The 27,809-nt window shown below is 45.7% G+C and overlaps 1 long non-coding RNA gene across 1 annotated transcript; it reads right to left on the reverse strand.

Annotated features, from left to right (window-relative positions):
- Positions 1–27,655, reverse strand: LOC129330852 (uncharacterized). Its single transcript, XR_008597077.1, has 3 exons — positions 27,534–27,655; positions 11,251–11,355; positions 1–590 (listed from the first exon to the last, which is right to left on the reverse strand). It is a non-coding gene; the product is annotated as an uncharacterized LOC129330852 (long non-coding RNA).
- Between the last annotated feature and the right edge of the window lie 154 nt (positions 27,656–27,809).

Below are 27,809 nucleotides of genomic sequence, written 5' to 3' on the forward strand. Positions count from 1 at the left end.
TTGAGTCAAAGGTTATTTATTGAGAGAATATATATTCAGAAAGTACAAGTGTCCATAGATAATCCAAAGGCTAAAATAAGCTTCTGGCTGTATATAGATCTCTTGTTGAGAATCACATGTTAAGTGCTTGCTACAGTATATCACCCCTTTCGTCCAGCCTTCACCCTCAGTGTCTACCCAACTAGTACAGAAGGTGGGAAAGCGAAAGGAGTTGTTGTCTCAAGGTCTCTGTGGTGAGCCATCCTAGATAAGGCTGTCTCGGGAACCAGGCTGCTCCTGTGAACATAAACAGTACTGGAAAAATACATCAGGCAAGCAATATGGAAGAGCTGTGGGTAACAGACCTGACACAGTGCTTCCTGTTTTGCCCAGGGCACCCAAATCAGCTGCATCCTTCTATCCTTCAGCAGAGCCCACAGCATCTGCTCAGTATCTGTTCAGCTTGGACAATCAGCCAGGGTCCCCTCCTCCTCCTTTGCTTCCTCTTGTTAGTGCAAGTTGCCCAGACAAGCTCTGCCAGCATCTGTCTGCCTTGTTGCAGCATTTGCCCCTTTGATTGTATTAATAGACAGTATTGGGGGTGGTACCTCCTAAAAAGAAAAGGAGGAAAAATAATTTCTTCTAAAGCATCCAGTCTCAAAACAGAAAATGTGCTATTTAAAATGGGCATACATTTGCATAGAATAAATACACAAATTAGGGTGTCCCACTTTCCAGTTTTCAAAGGTGGGCACCTTACCAATGTCCCTTTTTCCAAAAAAAAAAGGTGCCCTGATTTCAAAATAGCTCAGATCTACAGAGCACAATAGATGTCCCTTATCCAGTTTCCCCAAACAGCTCAGTACAGCAAAGTAATGCTCCCATGTGTTTTTCAACTGTTCATCTGGCAACCCTAACAACAGGTTATATTTATAGTCCCCAGTAAGGAGCATTCACTGGCTGTCTGCCCAAGAATCTGGATTCCAAACTGAAAGGAAAAAGTAGCCTCCCCCTCCCTCTTCCCCCAGACAATGCAACAAGGAGGGACGCATGAAAAAAATAGCTGACACAGCACAAAGAACTGCTTTTTCATCAGATCCTGTGAAAACTGCTAAGCAACCTGGCCTACTGGCTGCACATGGGCCCAGTCAGTGAACACTGTGGAATCCCTGACGCCCATGGCCTCCAGCACCTAGCAACCAGGCTAGCCAGTGAGTGCTCAGCGCGTTGCAGCCCCTACCCCCTCCCTTCAGATTCAGCCTACGTGCCAGATTCTCCTGTATCTAGCCAAATTAATCCTCCTTCTTGGAAAGCAAGCAGCTTTTGAATGACAGCACTGGAACAGTTTCCGTGTGAACAAGGCAGGTTTGCCTTCCCCCTCCCTTCTCTCTATACGCTGAAAGAAAACCAAGACTATAGGTGGCTGTGGAGATGATAGCAAATCCGGGAGCAGTGCGTGGCTGTTGCTGTGACCACTCAGAATGCCATGGCAACAGCTGAAGTGAAACTCAGCTCTAATAAGTGGGGTGGGGGTGGGGACAGCCTACAAGGGCCACATTATTAAGTGTGACAGCTCTAAAAATTTACTCACTTACTCAAGACATGAGGCAAGAATAGAATGAGAAGAATAATTTTTCCCTCTGTGTCAATAGTGGCTGAAAATACAATCAAGTTTGGACAGGGCATGGAGTATGAAGGAAGAATGTGGAAACAAATTCAAAAAAGAGATGAAACATTTGTATGACTTAGGCACTGAGAAATGCCTTCAAGATGTGGGAAGCAAGTCCAGGAAGATCATATTAGGGGGGGAAATTATAAGGTGCAACAGGTGGGACAAAACTGGAAAACCATGGCAGACACACGGAGACACAAAAAACCCAAAGCAAACTTTTTCATCTATAGGAACAGGGAAGGAGGGTGTAATAGAAAAGAAGAAAGCAGTACTGCTACCAAGTGTTTGTTTCTTGATGATGTCTTTAAAATGATTTAATTGCTCATCTTACTTCTCTGTGTGAAGAGAAGTGCCAAGGGTAATGCTCCAGGGCTGAGTTTCCTCTGGATGAGAACACACTGGAGACATGTGGTGCCTTTGTGATATTTGCTTTATTTACAAATGTACAAGCAGAGCACAATGTAGCAGACAGCACAGCCACTAATCCTGCATCAAGTCCCCCAGAGAGCAACTCAGCTGACTGACACCCCTTCCACTAGCTAGAGGACAACAGGTTTCTAAACTCTGCTAAGTATTAAACATTCCAATAGCTGAAGAAATTCCTAGCCATCAGAAGGAGTTCTGTATCATTGGCTCTCACATGGTGGGCTGTTAAGTAAGCCAATCAAACCTAATACAGATTGGTCACTCACATTTAGTAACTGTGTAGGAAAGCATCTCCAAAATGGCAAAGACACAGGTCTTCACAATTTCAGGAAGATCAGAGCCTGAATATAAGATCTAAGGGTCTCTTCATAAGTTACTAAAGTGTTGCAAAGTATACTGTATGATTATCTCACATGTGACCTTTTTTACTTTAGTATATGTGGTGTAGACACACAGGGAATTTGCAGCCAACTGCAGCCTCCAGCACATGTATGACCCGGTCTCAGACTTACCTGGGTCCCCATTTGCAGGCTGCAGGGCACTGAGTGCAGGGCAAGGTAATTGCCACATTTCCTAAGCCTAGGCATCTCCTAGGAGCCTCTTCATATCAGCAGCAGGCTAACCAGGATCTTGGGGGTGGACCCAGCCAGCAGACCTGGATTGGGCAGTCTTCAGTCTGTTCTGCCAACTGGACTTAAATCCTGAAAGTGACTGGGATTCTTCACCTATGTTTATGGGGATTATTCCCTTAGAGAACTCTCAAAATAAGCCAGCCAGATGTTCAACCAGAAAGGTTTTTATTAAAAGAGAAATAAAGGGGCAAATGTACACAAATCACACACAGCACACACATAAGGAAAGGGGGAGAAAGCAGCTTCGGAGAAGGAGATAGTTACCAGTCTCAAGGATAGAGACTGATTTCTCATTCTTTATTTTAGCATTCTTATACCCCCCCCCCTTCCCACTAGGCTGTAAGTGTCATCAAGCTCCCCACAATGGTCCTGCACTCAGCTTCCACTTCAGTAGCCTCCTTCTTGATCACTGGCCTCTCTGCCTTGTCTCCTTTCTCAGTGCCATTTGGATTATCTGCTCTGATGTGCACATTTTAGCAATGAATTGGTGAGAAAAAAGCATCCAGGAAAGGGGACTGCAAATACCTTAATAATCACATACACTAAGCAGTAAGGGCTACCTATCTGTTCCAAATGATTTGCACAAAAGGGTATTTTTCAAAGAACTCACAGGAATTATATCATGCAGTTTAATTTTTTAAAAGTGGCTCATAAACTTCCAAATTCTAAAAATCCTTCTTAAGCACTTAGTTCTTTTGGTTACTGTTGGCTAAGATGTTCTGATACCGCAGAAAGTAGGTAGCTCAGAAACTGTGACACTGCTTGCACAGTAAGAGAGATGGAACTGATTAGACATTAGAGGTCATGTAAGTGACTGTAGGAGTCAACGAGAACATGAATGGCAATGCAGGACTGTTTCGGTGGCTGAGTGATGCATACAGTCTGGATGTAAAACCACCTGGATGATTTTAAGTGGCCTGTGTGCATCCAATGAGGAGGAGTGGGTAAACATGAAGGTGCCCATCTCCAGTGTGAGACTGAACTGCCAGAGTGCTGTCACCTCCCTTTGACAAGCAGCCTCTGTTGTCATGCAAAGGAGTATACAGAACACATGTGGCACATTAAAGGTGTGATATGGAAAGCAGAGTGAGAAAGACACAATTTGCAGGTAAGTGGAGAGAAGCACATCAAGAGAATAGCTCCTTCCACTGACAGAGGAAATATTAAGTGGGATGGAGAGCAGTGAGTTATTGGCATTTACATTGTTATTGTACTGTGAACCTGAAACAGTAAAGCTTCTCATTAATTGATTTCTCTGTCCCAATTTTCTGGACTTGACTATTTCAGCAAAGGCTCTCTTTCTCTCAGCTCTGCTAATGTCTCTTCTTCCAGACTATTCATGGTATATTTTAAAAGGCCAGTTCCTGGATACCATTCCGCTCTAACATACATAACAAAGAAATGGAAGCTACCATGAGGCTTTGCAGCTTGGGAAGTGAGGCTATGAAAATAGGGACAGAATCAGTTTTCAGTGGTTTCTGCTCTGTTATGAAGTGAACCATCTGCCTGTTGGGACTCAGCAGTGGAGAGAAGTCAGACTCTTCCATCAGGAGCTCCCATCACATCACTGTCTTTCAGTGTAACATTTTAGTGTCTCCCATATAAAACAATGCTTGCCATTCATTTATATCTGAACCAGGGATAAGAAAAGGACTGAATGTCAAGACAACCCTCTGAGAGGGAAAGACCAAAATGTGGCTCTGTTTCTGCTACTGCATGGACTCATTTCACCTTGGTAGGAATTCTGGGAGGGTAGGTGTAGTCCATACCAAATCATATGTCCTACTGATTTCATTTCATACTCCACTTCCAATTTCTTTCTGTGGGAACATCAGGAACTCATTAAAGAGATTTTTAAAATCTACATTTTTGTTGGGGAGGATTTTATTCATGTATGATCATTTTATGCAAACATACTTTTTCACCATCAGCGTGTCACTAAAAAAATTATTGGGATTAGTGGGAGTGCCTGTGTGAGAGGTGCCATTAAATCTATGCACCTTCTGGTAATCTCTGGTCAATACCTTTCCATGGTGGGAAAACAAGATAAAATTAAACTTCCCTGGGAAAATCAGCTGGGTAAATCATCTTCTTTGCTAGCCCCTATTGTATTTTACAAAAAGTTCCCTCTCAAAAAAACCAAAAACCTGTTAGGATTTCCTAGAGGGTTGAGAAGTTCTGGGACACACTGTTACCCAGGTTTGGTTTTCTTTAGATGAAAGCACACTGGAGATATTTTAATATTCATTTTAATTACGAATAGGGGTGTGCAGTTCGGGTTTCAGATACCCGGAAAAAAACCGAAACAAACCTGTTTTGGGTTGTTTTGGGTTATCCGAAACGTTCCGGGAAACCCGAAACGTTTTGGGTAACCCGAAACAACAAAACCTGAAACGTTTCGGGTTGTTTCGGGTTTTTTTCAGAAACCGAGAATCACCATTTTGATTTTGCTAGGCGTTTGCCTTTGCAAGCGTCTAGCAAAATCCTGCTGGAAGCTAAAGCTTCCTGCAGGCTCTTAGAAGAGGGGAGGGGGGAGAAGGAGTGAGAGACTCACTCCTTCTTTCACCCCTCACCCCTCTTGCATAGGAGGGAATCCTTTGCTTTGCAAATGCAAGGTGCATTGATAGCATTGCACTTTGCATTTGCAAAGCAATGCCAGCAGAGATTCCCGCCAAAATGATCAGGTAGGGGAGGGGGAGCAGGAGGGAGGGTGACTGTAGGAGTGTGTGGGAGGTCATGCAAGGGAGGGGGGACTTTAGGAGTCACAAATCCCACTGCTGCATCCTTCTGCCAGCCAATAGATTCAAATCTTTGGCTGAGGCTGCAGCAGGGGATTTAAATTTGGGGCAAGACTGGGACAGCTCTGTTGCTCACTGACTGTTGACTGAGAGAGGACTGAGAGAGAAGAGAGACCGCATCTGGAGGACATCTACCTGGAAGATCAACTGTGCTGGACATCCAGAGAGGAGGCCTGGTAGGAATCTTTTTTAAATTTTTTTAAAATTTATTGATGCTGGGCCAATGTACTGCTGTGGCCTGCCTCTGCAAAAAGATGTTTCCGTTTAGTCTTGGCATGGCCTGGGGGGACATTTTCAGGTTGGGCAAGAGGATAATGTTTGGGGGTGGGGGGGGGGTTTCAATGATGCTTGTTGTGCTTGCTAGATTTAATGTTTCCTTTGTTATACTTGAGTGTGGGCTTGATCTAATGTTTCCCAGGCCTAAAAAACCAGTGTGCCAGCTTCTGGACTACACAGGCCAGAAGCTCTGCTTGGGTGCCTTTGGTGCCTTTCTGCTGGCTGGCACTCACAATTTTGCTTCACAGACAGGATTGGTAGCTTGCTTTGCTGTTTCTGGTGCCCTTGAGCTAATGCTTCCCAAGCTCTTAAACAAGTGTGCCGGCTTCTGGACTACACACAGGCCGCCCTGCAGCTCTGCTGGGTGCCTCTGGTGTCTTTCTGCTGACTTGCCTGGCACTCACAATCACAATTTTGCTTCACAGACAGGATTGGTAGCTTGCTTTGCTGTTTCTGGTGTCCTTGAGCTAATGCTTCCCAGGCTCTTAAACAAGTGTGCCGGCTTCTGGACTACACACAGGCCGACCCTGCAGCTCTGCTGGGTGCCTCCAGTGTCTTTCTGCTGGCTGGCACTTACAATTATGCTTCACAAACAGGTTGCAGTTGACTGTTGCTGAGAGACTGCCTTCGTGGACTTCTTCTGGACTGGACTGCACATGGAGGACATTGGCCTGGAGACCTCTGAGTGTGGAGGATCAACTTTGCTGCTGGACATACAGAGAGGAGGACTGGTAGGGATTTTTTTAAAATCTCTTTTTGGAAATTCATTGCTGCTTCTGGGCCAATCTGCTAGCATATGTTTCAGTTTGGTCTTCATGGCTTGGGCTAGTAGGGGGACATTTTCTGGTTGGGCAAGAGGACAATGTTTGAGGGTGGGAGGGGGGTTCAGTACTGCTTGTTGTGCTTGCTTGATTTAATGTTTCCTGTGTTATGCTTGACTGTGGGATTGATTTAATGCTTCCCAGGCTTAAAAACGAGTGTGCCAGTTTCTGGCCCACACAGGCCTGCTCTGCATGGTGTGTGTGTTGTGTTTTTCCACTGGCTGGGCCTAGCCTTTCGTGGGGGGGATTCTTGCATGCCACCTGACTTTTAAATCTGGCACAGCTTCCCCACAGTGGCTTCATGACTGTCTAGGCCCAAAGCAGATCTGGGCCTTGACTTTTAGGGGTTGTGTGTGCAGTGTGTGTGACTCTGTTAACATTCCAACTTTCTTAACAGCATCGCGGAGGAGAGGAGGACCAGCTGCACGACTGCCTGAACTTTGCTGGACTGCAGGACTGGTGAGTGAGTCTGTGGGTTTACAGCAGGGTGGGCTTAGGGGTGGGTTTTGGCTAGCTTGGGAGGGGGGAGGTACATTTTCAGAACACCGCATCCACACCCCACACAGACACACCACAGAAACATTGTTCCCGCTAAATAGTGTCTTAGGTAGGTAGGCCAGTTAGTAGGCATTCAGTGGCTAATTGCCCTCAACCTAATCGATCAGGGAACCGAGATTAGTTTTATTAAAACATTAAATAGGGATTCAGCAGGAAAAGCATAAGTGAGTGAGAGTTAGGTTATATTTGATTTCTACATACACATTTTGAATAGCTGTTAATAGGATTCCCATTACTGACCCCCTAACTAGGGTTCTACTGCCCATCTCTGGCACCCGTGGTGGAGCCAGGCCGGCCCGGGCATACTAGTGTTGTTAGTGTATAAGGCTTTCACTTGTTGTTATTGGGGTATAGGGCCAGCTCAATTCTGGAGGAATTCAGCTGTTTGGCAGGCTCAGGTCCCCCAACATAAATAGGGTTGTTTAAAAAGAGATTTGAGTGACCATCTCCAAGACAAGTTACAGAGCCACAAGAAGAACAGATTTAGAAGCAGGTAGGTAGGGCTTGAAAACAAAGTGCAGCTTTGTTTTCCCTTGGTTTCTGAGTAGTTAGTGTAGCTTCCATGAGGGGAAAGGATGGCAGAGAGGAAAGCAGAGAGGGGCCCCGGGGGAAAGGTTAGGGAGAAATCTAGATGGGAGAAGGGGAGGGGGACTGCTGCGGCAGCCCCCCCCATCTGAGCGGAGGAGGCCCTCCCCTGCGCTGCTGCCATTCACCAGCCTGGCTTCTGGTGACAGGAAGAGGGTTCGCAAGGCTCTCTTTCCTGAGGCAGCTGCTGGAGGGCCACCCCCAACCCGGGTGCGTGAGGCAGGGGCTGGCACTGGGCAGGGGCCTGCTGCTGAGGCTCCTCCTCTTCCAGTGGTTGCGAGCCAGCTGCTGGAGGAGGGGCAGCATGTGGTGTCTCCTGGGAAGGATGTGGGGCATGTGACTTTTCCATCCCTCACGATCACCCCAGAAACCCAGAGGATGTTGGAGGAACTGCCCGTGAGACCCCCCCCTGGGGCGGTCCACCCCAGTTTCCTCTGAGGCCAGCAGCAGGTTATGGAGGGATGGTTGGGAGATGGGCTCACGCGCATAGAGATAAAGAAATTTTGAAACAGAAAAAGTCTTTGTGTGGTTTTTTGTTGTTATGGCGGAGGTGTTGAGGGGTTAAGCAAATAAGTTTTTTATTTCATGATAGTTGTGTTGTTTTCTGACCAAGACAATGCTGACCTGCCTGTGGGTGTGCTCTGCTACTGTGTAACCTAAATCTGTTCAAGAACGAAAGTGTTTTTGACCCATTTTGCCCTCCCGCTGTGTAACACACATCTTGTACAGATGTTTTGAAGCTTTGGTGATTGTCTGATATTTATTGAGTGGTGTTATGTTTGAGTAGTGTGACTCACTGCAAGCATGCTGTTATCATGCCCTTTTGTGCCCTACTGCTGTGTAAATTTAAGCTGTTCATGAGGTGTTTTTGAAAGGTCTTGTGGTTTTGTTGTATGAAGCTAGTAGTTATGTTAATTTTGTCTAGTGGACTTCTTTTTCCATGCCCTGTTGTGTCCTCCTACTATGTAACCTGAATCTGTTCAAAAATTTAGTTTGTTAAAAAAATTTTTTTTTTAAGATTCTTTGATGTGTAGTAAATTGTGTTGTCCTTTTGTGTGGGGGACGGTTAGTGTGATTTGCTGTGATGTGTTTACCTATTGTACTTTGAAAGTGAGAAAATAAAGGTTTTTAAACTTGAATCATTGTGTGTGTGTGTGCTTCATTCTTTGATGTGAGGTTGGTTCCCAGCATAGGGAACAATGGGGCAGGCTGGCCAGCCTTCTCTGTAGGTGGTGGGGGTGTCAGGGGGTGGTTGTCTGTGTGTCAGGTGCTCTTTCCCAGGGACATGTTGGCACTCAGAAGTGTGCCCACCATTGTGGCACCCCTGGGCTGTGCGGAATTGCCCTGGGAAAGAGAGTTTAGAAGTTCCCAGCATAGGGAACAAAGGGGGAGGGCTGGCCAGCCTGTTCCTGGGGTTATGGGTGTGGGGCTGCTGGGGGTGGATTTGGGTCTGTGAGGGGCTAATGTGGGGATTTGGGTCTGTGTGTGGCTGCTGGGGGGGAATTGGGTTTGTGTGGGGCTGTAGGGGGTGAACTTTGGAGGCTGAGAGCACCTACTTGGGGAGGCCATGAAATGGCCCCCCCAAGTGGGAGCAGGCTGAGCCTTGGTGGGGGGTGGGAGGAAAGGTGGGAGAAGGGCCCCAGAGGGTTGGGGGGCATTTTGCATGCAAAATGCCACCCCTGACAAGACAAGCCTGCCTCTTCATTTTTTCCCTATAGGAAATAATGAAGATTAGCAGCAGCAAGCTAAAAAGACGTTCACTTTTCCCTTTCTTAGGCGAGGATAGGGGGACCTGGTTTGGGGGGCCATGTTATGGCCCTCCAAAGTTTATTCGGTCTGAAACTTGGGAGGTTGTTAGAGACGAGTTAGAGGAAGGTCTCCACCAATTTTGGCTTGATTCGGTGGGAAAATGCCTCCCCCAGGCGTCCGGGAAGACGGAGGCATTTTCCCATTGAAAACAACCCGAAACAACCCGAATCAATATCCGAATCGATTGCTGTTTCCGAAACGGATTCTCGTTTCGGGTATACCCGAAACGAGAAACCCGAAACGGTGTGCCTTTGCACACCCCTGTTTACGAATATTTAAGTCAAGCACAGTTGAAGGCAATGAGGCACTCCTGTGACTTTACTGAGCTCTGATGGTTAAATCATTCAAATGTACAAACTCTCTATCTTTAATAATTCCATATCCTAACCATCTCATAGACAAAATGTCAGCCAGCCTACTAGTGGACTGCCAGCATTCCCTGTAGAGTTATGATGACCCCTTTGCTATTATCAAATTCAGAAGATGATGAGTTTCAAGACACAACTAGGATGTTGGTCAGCCATGCTTTTTCTCAACACTGCACTGGTCCACGGTAGGCCCAGTGATCCAGAAACTGAAAAATACCTACACTTCTTAGTCGGGTCACTTGCACTGATTCCTACGACTGACTAATGAGGTAGCATTACAGGAAATGTGTCAGTCACTAATTGACTAATAATGTTCAGGGCTTTGACAGCTGGGTTATGAAAACACTACAGGGGAAATCTGGGGGGCAAAGTGAGGATGGTGTTTGGAAATTTCCATGCTGGCTGACTGGAAAGAAAAATGACGCCTGTTAGATGTTTTCTGACAGAAAGAACAAGTGCTTTTTTCCATTCTGGCTTCTTGGAATCACTAAACTACTGACTATGGCAGCCAGCAGAATCCAAGAAGCTTTAAACATGCTGGCATGTAGCACTCACCTTGCTAGGGCACATGTAGAGAGTCAAACTAAGCTTAAATCTGAACCCAGAAAAATGGTTGGGAATTTATTCTAGTAAACCAGAACTTAAAATCCATCTATTGCCTTGAACCTGTACTACAACTGACACTCCCCCCCCCCCCACACACATACAAAACAGGCAACAGTTCAAAATATTTGATTTGATATTCCCAAGGTTCATTTGGACTACTAAAAAGGGATTTCTCTCTTTCTTCCTTGACAGAGAGAAATGTGCGACCCCACTTTGGGCATTACACAGAAGCATGAAATCAAGTGGGAGTTGACTTGTCCATCCCACTTCCCTGTTTTCTATAACCATTCAGAGCCACTCTCATTCTATCTCCTAAGTTGTCAAATTACTAACAAGAGTTTTGGCATACCTCTCCAAACAAAGAATTCCTGCAGCACCTTGCTTGTAAATAGAATGTAAATAATGCAGACCCAGAAACTCTCCCCACTTGTTCAGACTGTGCTTCAAACAGAGCGTGCCCATGTATCTCCAAACCTGGAAACTTACTGGTTCCACCTATCAGTAGCTCAGTCCTTGAAAATGGGTTGCGGGGGGCGTTGTTGAATTCTGCATGATAAGTAAAATTCTCTAGACAAACATCTGGTAGCCTATGAATCAAATGTGCTCCACTATCAATCACAAGTTAACTTTATCCCTTTTGTAATCATTTAAGGTAAATAGTGGAATGTTGTCTCATTGTTCAGGGCAAGTTATCATCAGCACATGAAAAACTGCACTTACTCTTTTTGATTTTCCTGGCTTCATTGGCAAATTTCAAGGAAAGATAGTATATACCATTAATATATTGGACTCATATACTGTAGTTAATTTTTCAGTATTTGTATTCTGTAAGGAAATAATAACAGGACATGTAAAAGTCATTGTCTCCTAGGCTCAGTTCCTTTGCAAAATGGAAACAATATATTAAATTGCTGAATGGCTGTAAGCAGGGGTCATTTTGTAGAAAAAGAGGTGGAGGAACTCATTAGCATATCTCATTAGCATAACTCATTATCATATGCCATGCCTCTTGCTATCACCGGACATGTGTCATTGGTATAACTGATTTGCATATGCCACACCCCCTGACATCACCTATTCTGGCTGTTTTGGACCCAATCCTGGCCATTCAGGGCCGAAATTGGGCCCCAAATGGCAAAAAGGGGCTGAAAATGACTGAAAAGGGACACAAAATGGTCAGGATTGGGCCGCTGCTAAGTGGGAGAGTGATCCACCACCCATCAGAGGCCCGATCCAGGCCGTTTTGGCCTCAATCCAGGCGGAAACAGGCCCAAAATGGCTAAGAGTCAGATGCGCAGGGCCACCTGACATGTGACCTCTTTGGGGAACTGTTGGAACTGCGTTCCTGTGCGTTCCCCCTCGAAATGGACCCTGGCTGTAAGGATCTTATAAGGGTGATCATTCTGAATGTGGTCACCTATTATTAGTGCTCAGGAAATACGTATGTTAATAATATCCCTTGAGGCATTTCACTCCCCTGAGGGTACCTGAAATGTGAAACTTTTATAATCAGCTAGCTCTACCATCACTCTGGGATGCCCATCCTCTGCCTGAGTACCCTACTTGGCAGATGGGGGCAGCCAGCACGTTAGAACTAAACCAATCAATGAAAAGGAACTCCTTACCTGGAGAAAACACACTTATAACAATAGAATCAATTTAGACAATTAGTCACTTGTAGCTTGGCTCTGAGGTCTGATTTGCACAGAACAGAGTGAAAGTATTGCTTTTCAGGACTTGGATATTATGCAGTTTAAAATGGCACAAGCCTTTTTGCAGCCAGATGTTAAGACTTTTTTGCAGCCGGATGTTCAGTTTGTGATCAGCTGCAATTCTGAGATCCTTTCCATATGTATTACTGTCAGCTCAGGTGTTTCCCATCCTATGCTTGTGCATTTGGAATATTTAAATAATTAATAGAAATGAAAGCTATTTTCAGACAAGTTCTCTGCGCTCACATGAACAAGATTACAAATGTTATAGGAACTGCCATTCAGATTCATCTGCCTGAAATTAAAATAGTGCCTCTGGTGTCCTAGCTTGGTTTGAAACAAATTATGGGGCTCATTTCACATGTAACAGAGAGCAAGGCATTCCCCCCACAACAGGCCCCTCACCCTTTTTCAGTTTAGTTTCACCTCTCATGGGTATAGACATTTCCTGTTTAAACAGGAGAAGACAGCAAGACATGAGACCAATGGAGCCACTACTTCTTGAGAGTAGAGGGTTCAGGCAATGCTGCTGACACACTTTCCATGAGTTGTCTAGCAGCATTCATGTAGCTTTTATTTATTAAAGACTTAAAAACCCCACCAGCTTCTATGATTTAAAACTTGCATATTACAAGAAGAAAGATGAGGGGCAGACTCCATCATGCTTGCACAGTGAGATGCCTTCTCTCTCTCCTCTGAAAATGGTGGGAAAAAATAGGACTGTATTGTCATAATCGGTAAATGCCAATAGGTGGTGCTGGCACTCAGAGACTCTTTCTACAGATCAGGAGACATGGAAGTTTCAGCTCTTGTTCTTACCAGATGCATCAAGGTAACTTCCCCTTTGTGAGTAAAATAGGGACTAGACATGGGCACGATAGGAATGACGGTCTGAAAATTGCCCCGATTTTGGCGTTTGCGCCATCGGGACCGGGCTGATCGGTTCCGTCCACAGCTCCCAGTTCAGAGTTCGGGTGGGGCGCTCTATCGGGTCTCAATCGGATCAATCGATTTACGTTCGGGATGCAGTCTGCAGACAGTCTGGCGCCAGCCATCTGTTCCCAAGGGAATGGAGCCCTGTGGAAACGGAGCCTGGGGAATGCCGGAGCTGTTTGCCCTCCTTCTGTCGCCCTGGAAACGCGAATGAAAGCCCAGCTTTCCTTGATCAGCAGGGCTTCCTTCCAACCATGGAGCAGCCAGAAAAGCATGTGCCCGTCTTGTCCATTTGGGAGAAGAGAGGAGAGGGCGGGGGAAGGGGGTGTTCTTCTGTAGCCATGGGCACTTGAATCTCCTCACCCACCTCCCTTCCTTGGCGGAGAATACGCCCCGCTCCACTTTGGCCTGGCGGCCGGGCACATGGGGGGTGCCACCGGTGAGCGGCCAGACCCCCCACCCCCGCAGGGGAGGTGGCTCGCCACTGCCTCCCTGGGCATGCTGGGCCCGGTGGCCGCCATCAGCCACCATTCCTTTAGCGCTGGAAACTGCAGGGCGCCCTCCCGCATCGGTCTTCCCGATTCCCGATTCTGCATCAGAAACGGAACTTGATCGGTGAGGTTCGGGAGCCAGGGTTCGGCGGCAGCGCGGAATCACGATCAGCTAAATCGGGATTATTTTTTGGACCGTGCCCATGTCTAATAGGGACCATGGAGGGCTCACAGGTCAAATACTTTTCACAACCTTATTGAGTGATCTTTATTGGCACTGAATGGCTTTCTGAGTATTCTCTTTGTAAGTGGCCTATGATATGTTTCATTGCAATCTTTACTAGTCTGAGTCACACTCTAAACAAAGTACTGGGCAGCTCCCCCCACCCCAAGAAATAGAAAGCATTCTAGAAATAGCAGTCATCTGAGGTCTTCTGTTAGGTGTGGCTTCTAAGTTTGCACAGTCTTATCCCTCTCATGATGTCCTTTCAATCTTTCTGGCCATCACTCCAGAGGTACTTCCCAGCCCTCTGTCTCCAGGTCTTTAATCCAGACCCCGCTCCTCAGTTCTCTGTCTTCTACCCTCTCTTTCTTTTTGGAAAGGACAAAAGCACTGAAAGATACAAATAACTGGAGAAAAAAGAAAACCAAATCTCTCCTGTTTCTGTGTTTGGTAGTTGAACTGAAAAATAGTTCAACGAATGGGACTGCAGTTCAAAGGATACTTTGCAGAGCTGGTTGAAACATTCAGTAGAGTAACCCAGGCCACATCATTTCAGACATGTACATAAGGAAGTACATGTTTTAGTTTCCTTCCCCTCCCTTGTTTACATCTCCTTGCAATGCTTTGTCCTGTGATCTAAAATGTCATTTTATATACCATAGCAAGGGAAGGAGGTCAGTGGAGTCGGGAAAAGAAATCCAAGGGCCATTGGTTGCAGATCCTGATTGTAGGATGAGAGAAGAGAAAAAAATAGAATGCCTAGCAGAACCCACAATCCCATATTCCTTCAATAATGGGCAGCGGATATTGCAATATGGAATCTGAAGTCCTTCCCTGTATGCTTCTACTTCCTACACAGAATTTATCATTACTGCTGCACTTTGAATCCATGGTCAAAAAAGTCCAGGAAGATGGGTTCTTCATGATTCTATCGGTGATTTGGCTAAAGCTTTCCTATTTATCTCCTACCTAGAAAATATAGATCCTCCTTGGCTCAGCTAACACAATGAAAACATACTGTTAGGACAGCCAGAATCCTGGTGTACAACAGCCAAGATTCCTTTGCTAAGGGAGGAATGTGGGTGGGCTGCATCAGAGTCAGATTCAGGCATTCACAGATTCTGCCCTGTCTATGTACATTGCTCGTATTCTAGGGTACAAGAGTAGGTAGGAAGTCCATAATTACACTACTGTACACGTCGTGTGTCAGTGGGCACCTCTCACCTCATAAAGAGTAAGACTTGTATTCCAAGGCCATTAAATCAAGCACACAAGAGTTACAACACAGCAGATCAGTAGCTGGTTGTATAGGGCTGGAGGTATGAGCTGAGAGCAACAGTAACATGGGGCATCAGGAGCAGCAGAAATGCTAATATTGCATCAATATAAAAATCATATGAATTAATGAGGATCCGTTTAAAATCATCTGGATCCAATTTTTACCAACTCCCTTTGATCTGTTCCCAGAGACCGTCATTCCACTCTAGTGGCTGTCATTCCAGCCCCAGAGCAGTTTAGCTGCTCCTAGGGACTGTCATTCCACTCTGGGGGCCTTCATTCCAGGACCAGATAGGGTTGCCAGCTCCAGGTTGGGAAATTCCTGGATAATTTGGGGGTGGAGCCTGAAGAAGGCAGGGTTTGGAGAAGGGAGGAACCTCAGCAGGGTATAATGTCATAGAGATCTCCCTTCAAAGCAGCCATTTTCTCCAGATGACTGTCACCACCTAGAGGCTGGCAACTCTAGGCCCAGAGCAGAGCAGTGCATCTAAGCTTGTGCAGAAGTAACAAAGAATAGCGCCTCTGCAGAGCACTTTTCATTCTTAGAGAAAGATTCTCTAAATCCATTCCAAGTTTTTATTGCAACTTTTTGGTGTTGCAATGTATCTCAATGGAGCCAATGCAAGTAATTGGCATTTGCGGCTCCTGTTATATCTAATAGCCAGTGTGGTGTAGTGGTTAAGAGCGTGGGACTCTAATCTGGACTCAGGTTTGATTCCTCACTCCTCCACTTGAAGCCAGCTGGGTGACCTTGGGTCAGTCACAGCTTCCAGCTCTCTCAGCCCCACCCACCTCACAGGGTGTTTTGTTGTGGGGATGATAATTACATACTTTGTAAACCACTCTGAGTGGGTGTTAAGTCATCCTGAAGGGTGGTATATAAATCAAATGTTTTTTTAAAAAATTTTTTTTATTGGATTAGAAACCAATCAATATTATGCTCATTACAATCAATTTCCTTTAAATATTCCAGTTCTAACCCCCTCCCTTTCCCCCCCTTTTGTTGACTTCCAACAGTTTTCCAACCCCTTATCCATTTTCCCCCTACTCATTTCAAACTTAGTTTATTCTATTAAACATATACTTTCACTCTCTTCTAAGCTTATCTATTATAACACAGTGCTATCTCTGTTCCCTTTCCCACTTAACTTATCAACTAAATATTACATTCCTGACCTATATCCTTTAATAATAATAGTCATTTATCTAATTTTTGTACTCTATACTCTATCTTACGCATTCTAGTCTCATCAATATGGGACAAACAATTTGTCCCTCATTCTACATAACTTTAAGTACTTCTATAAACATAGTATACATTCAATATAAGTCAATCAATTTAACTTATGCTCTATATGTTACTTTTTACTTCCTTCTACCTGTCTTATATTCATTCTATTTTGATTATATAATTTCTCCATTATACAGTTGTCTGCCGGTAATAATCAATCAATTTGACCCATACTCTGCATATTTCTAAGTACTGCTATAAACACAATATACATTCAACATAAGTCAAACAATTTAACTTATATTCTGTATGTTACTATATATTTCCACCTTTCTTATATTCATTCTATTTGGTATATAAATCAAATGTTGTTGTTGTTATAATTATAATGGAACTTTCCTGAGGGCAGCTGCTTTGGGTGTCTATAACTCAGACATCTGAAATCCAATCTTCACCAAACTTGGAGGGTGGCTGGAGAAGAGCCTGCTGAAGACTCCCCATGAGTTTGGCATCTCTGAGTATGAAAGGGGCCATCCTAGGGCCCCAGAAGTGACAGACCACGGACTGATGAACCAGGGCTGGTCCGTGAAAAGTTCGTGGTCCAAGGTCTGTGAAATGCAATGGACCATAGACCAATGATCCATGGTTTTATCCTGGTCCATACTCACCTCTGCTAAGAAGTCCTTAGCAACATTAATGGCTGATGATCTGTTTAGACTGACAGTGATTTTGCACATGCACAGTTTTTAAAAAATCTAATGCAAACGAGTTCAGCAGGCTTTGTTCATTTGGTATGAATTGATCGTTCAGTGCTGAACAAAATAAGTTTGAATGTAGGCACATTTAATATGAAATCTGTGGAATGGAAATGAATGAATGTATACATTTGAAATGGGTAGCATTTCAAACCACAGTGCTCCAACTATGAATTCATGAAAAGCCCTTGCAAAGCAAGCAAAGCACTGGGTACCATAACTTGTAGATGCAAGATCAGCATCTATTAGAAGTAGGGACTTTGTGGTAGTTGCACCAACATTGTGGGATGCCAAACTCGGGAGGTATGTGCACTAGAGATGGGCACGATCACTATTACGATTTGAAAAAAAAACTGATAATGGCGTTCGCGCCATCGGGACTCAGCTAATCGGTGCTGTCCACGGCAACCGATCCAGCGGTCGGAGGTTTGCTTGTTCGGGGCTTGATCGGATTGATCGGTTTCTGTTTGGGATTGCAGACACTCAGGCACCTGTAATCTATTCCTGGGGCAACAGAGCCAGGGGAATGCCTGAGCTGTGTTTGCCTTCCTTCTGTCACCCTGGAAACGCGAATGGAAGCCCAGCTTTCCTTGATCAGCAGGGCTTCCTTCCAACCACGGAGCAGCCAGCAACGCATCACCATTTGGGAGAAGAGAGGGGAGGGAGGAGGAAGGGGGTGTTCTGTAGCCACCACGGGCACTCCAAATGTTTTTTGCTTTTTAAAAAACCGGGGCTTTGTAGGAGGAATGGCTGTTTTTCTGTCTGTCACTCTCTGTTTTTAACCTGCTTTTAAAACACTGTATTTTGTGGGAAAACCTCATTCACAGCTCTGTGTGTGTGTTTAAAAGGGAGTGGGTAAAAGCTGGATCCAGATGCTTTTAAACGGATCCTCATGAATTCATATGATTTTTATATTAAAACAAAACAAAAAGGCTGTCATATTATAGATCATGTCCTAGTCTACAGACAGCAACAAAACAATCATGCATCCACTAGTCCGTGGCGCTGCCACGGCACAAAAACATGCTAAAAAAGCACGGATCCGCATGGATCCTCTTGATTTTTAAGTGGGGCCACCCAAAATCCACCACACAATCACAGACCATGTCTGTTTCCACAAATGGGACCAAAAAATTCAGCCATCTACTACTTCGTGGAACCACCAAGGTGCAAAAATACGTTTCAAAAGCACGGATCCGCATGGATCCTCTAGGTTTTTACATGGGACCACCCAAAATCCACCATACAATCCCAGATCATGTCCATTGCCACAAAAGGGGCAAAAAAAATCAGTTATCCACCACCTCGTGGCACTCTCACAGTGCAAAAACATGGTCTAAAAGCATGAATCCTCATAGATGCTCTTGATTTTTACATGGGGCCACCCAAAATCCACCATACAAAACCAGATCATGTCCATATCCACAAATGGGACCAAAAAAATCATTCATCCACAGATTTGTGGCAGCACCACGGCACAAAAACATGGTTCAAAAGCATGGATCCTCATGGATCCTCTTGATTTTTACATGGGGCCACCCAAAATCCAGTATACTGTTCCAGATCATGTCCAATGCCACAAACAGGACCAAAAGATCTAAAATATGACAGCCTTTTTGTTTTGTTTCAATGTAAAAATCATGAATTCATGAGGATCCGTGTCTCAGATTCATGTTTTTTCACCATGGCAGCGCCAAATATTTTTGGATCTGTGTTTTTTATATTTCAGTCTGGCTGTGGACCTGGCTGTGATATGTGATTTGATGTTTCATTTGTGTTTTTCCTATTTAAAAAACCATAGGATCCGCGAGGATCCTGGCTTTACTTTCTTCCTGTTTAAAATATGCTTTTGGAAGACTGGCTGCTTGCTTTTAAAATCGGGTGGGGAGGAACGGAGGATTCTATCCCTGCTTTTTTAAAAAATGCTGGCTGAAACATGTTGACGGGGTGTCTCTCTCTCTCTATTTGGAGAGGCAGAGACGAGTTAAAAACTCCCCCCCTGCTCTAAGTGTGTGTGTGAGAAAACGTCCCCTCCCTGAGGGGAGGCGGCTCGTCGCCGGGTTAAAAACTCCCCCCCCCCCATTGCTCTAAGTGTGTGGGGGGCGCCCCTCCGCTTTGGCCTCCCCGATCCCCGATCCGAAACAGGACTTGTTTGGTGTGGATGGGTGATCTGGGGTCGTCGCCAGCACAGATCCACGAACAGCTTGATCGGTATTTTTTTTTTTGGATCGTGCCCACCTCTAATGTGCACCATTACTTGCATCCTTTTGAAGGCAAATTAAGACACTTCTATTCCACCAGGCCTTTAAGAGTGTTCCTTTGCTTTTTGTGCTTCATGTGTTTTGATGTATTGAGCCAGCACTTTCTTATTTCTGTTTTATTTTGTTAGCTTTAAACTCTATATCAGGCTTCAAAGATTTGTTTCTTGCTTTTTATGCTATAAACCACCTTGTAAATGAAAGTTTCAAATGCAATATGTAAATACGGAGACAATGCCCACTGATAGACTGCCTGAAAAGAAGTCAGTTCCATTTGTTTCAAGGGAAGTTTCCCTCTGGTAAGAATGTACCAGATTGCAGCCTTAGTTAGGCTTTCCATTTCCCCAGTGGCGATGGGGAATCCCCTGTCCCCAGCTTCCACCCCCCGCCACCTCTAACCTGGCCAGCAGGGAGAAGAAAGGTGCGGCAGCTTGGTGCTGGGGTGAAGCGCACTCCCACATGTTCCGGAGCACCCTGCACATGCCCACTTTGCACCAGAAATGACATCATTCCTGGCATGGTATGGAAGTAATGGGTCATGCCAGGGACCAGTTCAATGAAAATTAGCCTCAAATTTAGCATGACTCCCTCTGTACCCCCATCCCCCAGTTTGGCCCCCAGGGATCTGGCAAACCTGCCCTTAGAGGACCAGAAGACTCCAATAGCATGCTCACCACACTGACTTAACCTCCATTTGATCTCTTTTCCTTCTAAGTCAGTCACAAGAAATCCTAAAATTATGCAGCGATTTTTTTCCTAGTAAAGCTTTTCTAACCTTTAATATACTTCCTTGAATACGAAGGTTTATGGAACACAGAACACAGACACGGACATCCTTTTAGTTCACAGCCACTAAGGTTGGATTCTGCCTACTCACAGCAGAAATCATTGGCATAGAATCCATTTAACCAGGACAGGATCTGGTTAAATGGATCTGGTCAGGATCTGGTCAGTCCTCCCATCCTCTTCCTTATCCAAATGACATCCACAGTAAAATTTAATTCATTGGTATGCATCAAGGGTGATTATGGAGATACCAGGATGGCATTAACATGAATGGATTGGGGGAGGGGACATGGTGCTCCAAAATTAAAGGAGTATTCCAAAACACAACAAAATAAAACAGACATGTATACATTTTTTTTAAATCCTGGCTTAAATGGGATGCCTTCATTTCATGTATTCCCCATAAAAAAGTTTGGATTCTGTCTCCAAACCTGACCAGTGAGAGCAAAGGGAAGCTGCTGGCTTCACACCAGGTCTAGCCCATCTCCTGACCCTTGGTTCCCAGCCTCTCTTTCTTCCCCCCTTCACAGAAGGGGAATTGTTGGTGCCTTTTCCAAAGAGCTCTTGGCAACCACTCAGTACACTGGGAAGTTTTGCACCTGTATACATAAAGCTGCCCTCCACACAGCGGGTGCAGACAGGGAGCCTCCTCGGGGTGGGCCTGTAAAAGCGATGCACGCCCTCCTTTCGTGTCCTGAATAGTTTTGACTATCACTCAGGCAAGCAGGAAATGAGACTTGCTGCAATGCCAGCAGCCAAGGCAGGGAAAGGGAGAAAGGAGAAAGGATGAAAAACTACTATGGAACTTTTGTGCTGCAAACAACCAAGCAAAGGAATGAGATACCAAAACCCGCTCCAGACGGATGTTGGCTTTGGATTGGAAGCAATGTCAGGCCACAGCTGCCGAGCAAATGCAATGAGAGAAGAGAAACACACACGTCTCCATACGTCACTGGGGACATCTGGAACTCATTGGCAGCACCACCTCCTGCCAAACCCCCATTTGCTGTTTAGTTAAAATGTAGGCTTTTTCCCTAGGCAAAATGGCAATATAAGCAATTCGCTTTCCAGTTGGCTGATAGTTCCCAATCCACTGTGCCAAGGCAGGCCTGCAAAGCCAGCATGGCTCAGGTATAATCCTCTGCATCAAAACTATGCCAGATGCATGGAGGAGGGCTTTAGAAAGGGTCCAGCCACCTCAGAATGGCAAAGCCAGGTCAGCCCAGAACACCTCCAAGCCCAGCTTAACTGTACCATTCACACCCACCCACATGCTACATCTCTATAATAAAACTGACCCTGAAACTCTGCAGTGTTTTGTGTTGTTGCAGGTCACACACTCTCATCAGCAGTGCAGGCCAGGGGATCACCTTTAAGAGTGCATTGGCACTGAGCATGCAAGTAGAAACAATCAGGAGGTTTTCTGGAGTGACCAGAGTGCCCTCCGATGGAAATCAGAGGAAAATTGTGTTGTCACTAAAATCAGAATCAATTATACAGTATTTACTCAAACACAAGGCTATGTTTTGTCACAGGTAGGACATTTTTTAAAAAGGCGAGGGGGAATTATCTTTCATTAGCATACAAGTTACAGTTATGGCCAATATTTTTTTGTGTGTATAACATTTTAAAGAGGGGTCACCTGATGTCTTCTTTTTGATCAAATATGATGTTGTTATGCTTGCTCCCCCGCCCCGTTCTCCAAATGTTGAGGAGTTCCACGGCCAGAAATTACAATATAATATTGCTGGCTAGCATGCTTACATTTATGGTTGCCAGCTCCAGGTTGAGAAATTCCTGGAATTTTGGGTATGGAGCGTGGAAAGAGTTTGGGGAGGGGAGGAACCTCAGCAAGATATAATGCCATAGATTTTACCCTCAAAGTAAGTAACCATTTCCTTCAGGGGGACTGATCTACATTGCCTGAAGAGCAGCTAGAGATCTCCAGGCCCCACCTGCAGGTTGGCATTCCTATTTGCATTAATGAATCTCTTCCAGCATTTGGAACTAATTAATTAATGGGGTGGGGGAAAGGTCTGATCTCATACTTTTCAGCATGTATGCTGACCTGAATCCCAGGAGTGTCCAGTATCCCTCAGTTTCTTGAAACCAACTGCCATTGAAAGCACAGCTGACTGATGCTTGCTATTATCGATACAGTTAAGCAGATTAACTGGAGATGAAATTGCAGTCATCCTAAACTGACATCAGTAAATATCTGTGATCATACGGAAGATTTAGCAGAATATTTGGGGTTGGGTTGGAGTCCAAGGTTTGCTTGCAATAGAAGAGGTCTGGAACTCTTCTGGCTCTTCATACATCACGCAGCCTTTTGGATCAATGCCAGATGTCTCTATATCTCTACTTTCTTTCCAACATGTTAAAATTTTCAGGCCCCCAAACCAATGCTGAGGGGAACTAGGAGGAGAGGAAGAATGGATTCCAATCAGAAAATGCTTTTGCCATTTCTCTTTCCAAGAAGTAAACTTTCTGTGTTGTCTTTTAGCTCTGGAAATGGAAAATAACCCATTCTAAAAGATGATGCAAAAGTGGGAGATGTAGGGAACAAAGGAGAACAGAACTTGAATAGTTAGTACCCATTAACGTTTATTGTTTATTCAGTTGGTTGATTTACTTCATTGTATTTCCATTTTATGTGATATGCATATAGTCGGTTACATGTTACAGCAGCTGTATAACACAGGGACACAAAAACACTTGTTTGAGGAATGACTAGACACACCTAGCTGTCAGTAAACGTTTATTGTAATTTAATTATCACTAATCACAATTTATATCAAGGAATCATAAAACCACAGAATCATAGAGTTGGAAGGGGTCTCATAGATTTGATTAGTGACACCTCAACTGTTTTTTTCATGTCATTTGCAGAAAGTAGTTTTAATGTTTTTATTGTATTTTTATTGGAATATTGTTGGAAGCTGCCTTGAGCCTGCTTGTGGGACGGGTAGGATATAAGTCGAATAAAATAAATAAATAAATAGGCCAACAGGTTCAACCCATTGCCCAATGCAGAATCAGCCTAAAACATCCCCAACAAGTATTTGTCCAGCCGAAGACTGTCAGTGAGGGGGAACCTACCACATACCCAGGCAGCTGGTTCCACTGCTGAATTACTCTTAACATGAAGAAGTTTTTCCTAATATCCAGCCACTACCTTCCTTCCTTCCCATTACTGTGAGTCCTATCCTGTGTTGCCAGGAACAGCTCCCTTCACTCCTCTAAGTGACAGCCTTTTAAATACTTAAAGAGAGTGATCATGTTTGCTCTCAACCTCTTCTTCTCCAAATGGAACATTCCAAAATCCTTCAGCCTTTTCTCACAGAGCTTCATCTCCAGGCCCCTGGCCATCCTGGTCGCTCTCCTCTGTACCCATTCCAAATTGTCCACATCCTTTTTAAAGTGAAGCTTCCAGAACTGCACACAATGCTTCAGGTGGGGCCTGACCAACATATTATATAGTGGAACAACGACATCCTCTGATTTGGATGTTACGCCTTTGTTGATACACCCAAAGATTGCATTTGCCTTTTTTGCTGCTGCATCATACTGATTGCTCATATTTAGCTTCCTATCCACCTGTATCCCAAGATCTTGTTCACAAACACTGCTACCCAGAAGTGTATCCCCCTTACAGCATGCATGCTTTGCATTTTTGTTACCCAAGTAGAGAACCCAGCTGCAGCTGTGTCATCTGCAAATTTAATGAGGAATCCCTTAACACCCTTGTCCAGACCATTTATAAAAATTCTGAAAAGCACTGGGCACAGAACTAAGCCCTGTGGCATTCCACTGGACACCTCCCTCCAATCAGCTGTGATGCCATTGGCAACTACTCTTTGGCTGCATTTATCTTGCCAGTTCCCTATCCATCTAACCACCCTAGAGTCCAGTCCACAATCCTCCAGTTTACCCATCAGAACATCATGAGGAACCTTGTCAAAAGTTTTACTGAAATCCAGATAAACTACATCAACAGGATTCTCACAATCTAGTAAGCCTGTCATTCGGTAATAGAAGGAGATGAGGTTGGTCTGGCAGGACCTGTTGGGAACAAACCTGTGCTGACTTGGCCGTATCACTTGAGTGCACCCCATCTGGCCCAGGGGATTTGTACACATCCAGTACAGCAAGGTACTGCTCAACAACTTCTCTGCCCAAGTCAACCTGTCCAGGGTCTGAGGCTCAGCCCCTGGACTTGCTGGGAGGAGGGGATGGAAGGCAGGCAGAAGACAAGTTCCCAGCCACCCCAACAGGCACCTAGGGCCAGAGACCTCCGGCACCAGAGGGAGGGAAAGAAGCACCCAAGTCTCAGAGGGTCAGATGGGGCAGGTGGAAGCCGGCTAGCCCCACCCTCCAGTGGGAGGCTAAGAGCCCAGGTAGGGAGAGTGGGGGCAGCCAGGAGGAGATCAGACCAGAGGGAGAAAGCCCAGGAAGCAGGGACAGCCAGCTAGCAGAAAGACAGCCAGCAACCTTACCTGCAGTAGAGGAAGGGCAGCACAGGGCCACGCCCCAGTCTGCAGGCAGGCTAGAAGGAATCAGCCAGAACCAGGTGGGGCTGAAAGCAAAGCAGCCACAGGTGGGGCTGCCTGAGGCCCTTAGTAGAGAGACTGTGGCAGCCAGCCAAGGAGGCACAGGTGTGACTGCTCAGGGCAGCCAACAGAGCAAACTCAGGTGCGACTGCCTGATCCAGCTGGGGCCATGGCTAGAGTGCAGGAAGGGGGCTGACAGGTGGAACAGGGAATGGATGAAGGGATAAAAGGGAAGTCCACCCACAGGATGGGGTGGGTTGTCTTGATGATGCTACCCAGCCCCAGAGCATCCCCCACAACCAGGTGCAGCTTGTGCGCCAGGCAGACAATGCCCTCGAGGCATGCCTCATTCAGGGCTGCCAACATGTTTCTACCAGTGTCTGTGACCATGTAGCCACGGACAATGTCATACAGGGACATCCACTCCCTCAGCGCACCCTTGAGCATGCTGGCAGTGTTCTTCCCTGTTTGATCCGAGTCCATCCCCTGCACCTGGAGCAGAATCGCTCTGTAGCCCAGCGGCAGGGTGGGCTCCTCCTCACGGGGGACAAATTTTCCCTAGAGGCTCTGGAGGTCCTCCAGTTGCCACCAGTGTGCGGTGATGGCGAGGTAGTTGTGATGGTGATGACTCCACAGATCGGCTGTGAACTGCACAGTCCACTCTCCTGCTTTCTCCAACTGTCTCCTGACCATGTCTGCCACACAGTTGCAGAGAAAAAGAAGGCAATTTCCGGTCTATAGACCGGAAAGAAATGGTAAATGCATATTGTGAAAGAAATGGTAAATGCATATTGATTTATGTCCATCATTGTTTTTTCTTATATAGGTGACACGTCATTTTCTCTCTGGGTCTTGAGAAACATTCACACTCATTTAGGCGATCCTCCAGCCCCTGAGAAAGTCTGGATGACAAAATCTGCCATCTAGCTGGCTGCAGTTTGGGCTGCTTCCAGCGGGATCCTAGATGCAACATCTTGAGTGTCACCTATATAAGAAAAACAATGATGGACATAAATGGACATAAATCAATATGCATTTACCATTTCTTTCACACCTGGAGCATTTGCCTAGTTCCTAAAGGATTCATGGGAACAGGGCGCTGAGTCTCTTGTTCAGATTGGACTGGGATATGAGATAGACAATTAAGATTCTTGAATGTATCATGTTTATATAAATACACTGTAATATTATTGTACATGTATTGAACACAGTTGTCATGTGATATTTTTGCATGTTTTATGCCTATATACAGAGATATTTTTCCATTTTCCAGGTGGCTTGCCACTTTTTTTGTTCTGAACACAGTTGTAGAGGGCAGGCAAGACTCATCAGCCAATGGTCTGCCATGAGGGCATAGTGAACCAGGGGTGAAATGATGCAGCACCTGGCAAAAGCCCACGCCCTCCAAGATGGACAAAGGGAGTCCATCCAGGGCTATCATCTCAGCCAGGACAAGAGTGCCTGCCTCCTGCAGAATCTTTTGTTTGGCACAGACAACCCCTGAAGGGTAGCCTGCCTGCAGGCTCCCCTCCACAGCACCCTCGGTGTGCGTCTTCTTCTTTCTTGGGGTGGACAGCTATTCCCCTCTCCCTACTTGGAAGCCCTTTTGGCCCCCCCGTAGGATGGTTCTGCTGGAGGCAACAGGCTTGGGTGATGCCTCTGCAGATGCCTGTGGAGGACACTCATCGACAGGTGATTGGGGTCCAAGCCCCTACACACCAGGGTGTTGCAGGAATTGCATTGTGCCAAATAGGGGTCGTTGGGGGAAGTCTCGAAATGCTGCCAAAGTGTGAGAGTGAAACAGTGACCAGGAGTGGGCGGGTCGGGAGGAGAATGGAGCCATGGCTGCCAAGCTGAGGGGCTGGCCTGTGAGGATGGACTGCAGGCAGCAGCAGCCTCAAGAGGTTGGGAGGTGGAGGAGTCGGACATTCCAGGTCCCCTCGAGGCATCTTCCTCCTGACTAGATCCCTCCTCCTTAAAAGTTTTGAGCAGTCGCTCTTCCTCTGGCAAAGCTAAGATCTGTTGTGTCTCCTCCTCGAGCCCCAAAAGCAGATCCACAGGAAGAGGCTCTGCCTCTGAGACCTCCCCAGTATGGCTGGTGCTGGGCACCAATGGCGACAAGCAACCAGGACAACCCTGGCACTTCTTCCCCTCATGACCACTTTTCTGCCTTGTTCCAATCCGCATGATTTTATAAGAAAAGCCCTCAGCCGAGGAAACCCAACAGGCTCAGTCCTGGTCAGAACCTGACCACAGCCCTGAGTCAGGGGTGGGACAGGTGCCTACACTCACACCACAAATTAGAATGGAAAGGGTGGGGAAGAAGAAAACCCAACAGGCTTGGCCTGACTTCTGCCCTAAAAGTGACATAGGACAGAGGCTTTAGAGAGTTAGAGTGCTTATAAACTGATATCGTTCCAAATGTTTTATTATGTAACTGTTAAAATTGTAACTGTACAATTCTATAATAACTACAAGTTTGTGCTGGTACAGTAACAGGAATGAAGTCTGCAAGTAGAAGGTTTGAAAAAAATGAAAATATATTTTCCTAATGAAAAAAATTTCTTAAGCTGGCCCACCACCCCGGAAGCAAAGGGAAGAACAGAAAGAGAAATTTATGCAGCAGAAAGAGAGCAAGCCATCAGCTGAGAAAGCTAGACTTGCACCCAGAAGCTGGACTGGAGCACAGTCTCAGGTAGTCCACCGCCCCAGAAGCACAAGAGGAATGGAAAGAGAAATGCATGAAACAGAAGGAGAGCTAGCCCTTAGCCAAGGAAGCTTACCTTGCAGCCAGAAAGGGACTGGAGCACAGCCCCAGGTAGCCCACTATCATGCTCAGGGCTGGCCACAACAGGCAGGTGGCTCACCGGTACTGCAGATGGTCCCAGCGACATGCAGTTGCTGGGAGTACACAAGCCACACCAAGGTTGGTTGCCAGGAAGTCAGTAGCCAAGGAGCCAGCAAACAAGAGTTCAGAAGTCAGGCCAAGTGTCAGAGCCAATACGTCAGTCAGAGAGAGGAGCAGGCAGAAGAGAAGTCAGAAGGCAGGCCAAGGTTAG

Source organism: Eublepharis macularius, chromosome 5, assembly GCF_028583425.1.
Source record: "Eublepharis macularius isolate TG4126 chromosome 5, MPM_Emac_v1.0, whole genome shotgun sequence".
Classification (NCBI taxonomy): Eukaryota; Metazoa; Chordata; class Lepidosauria; order Squamata; family Eublepharidae; genus Eublepharis; species Eublepharis macularius.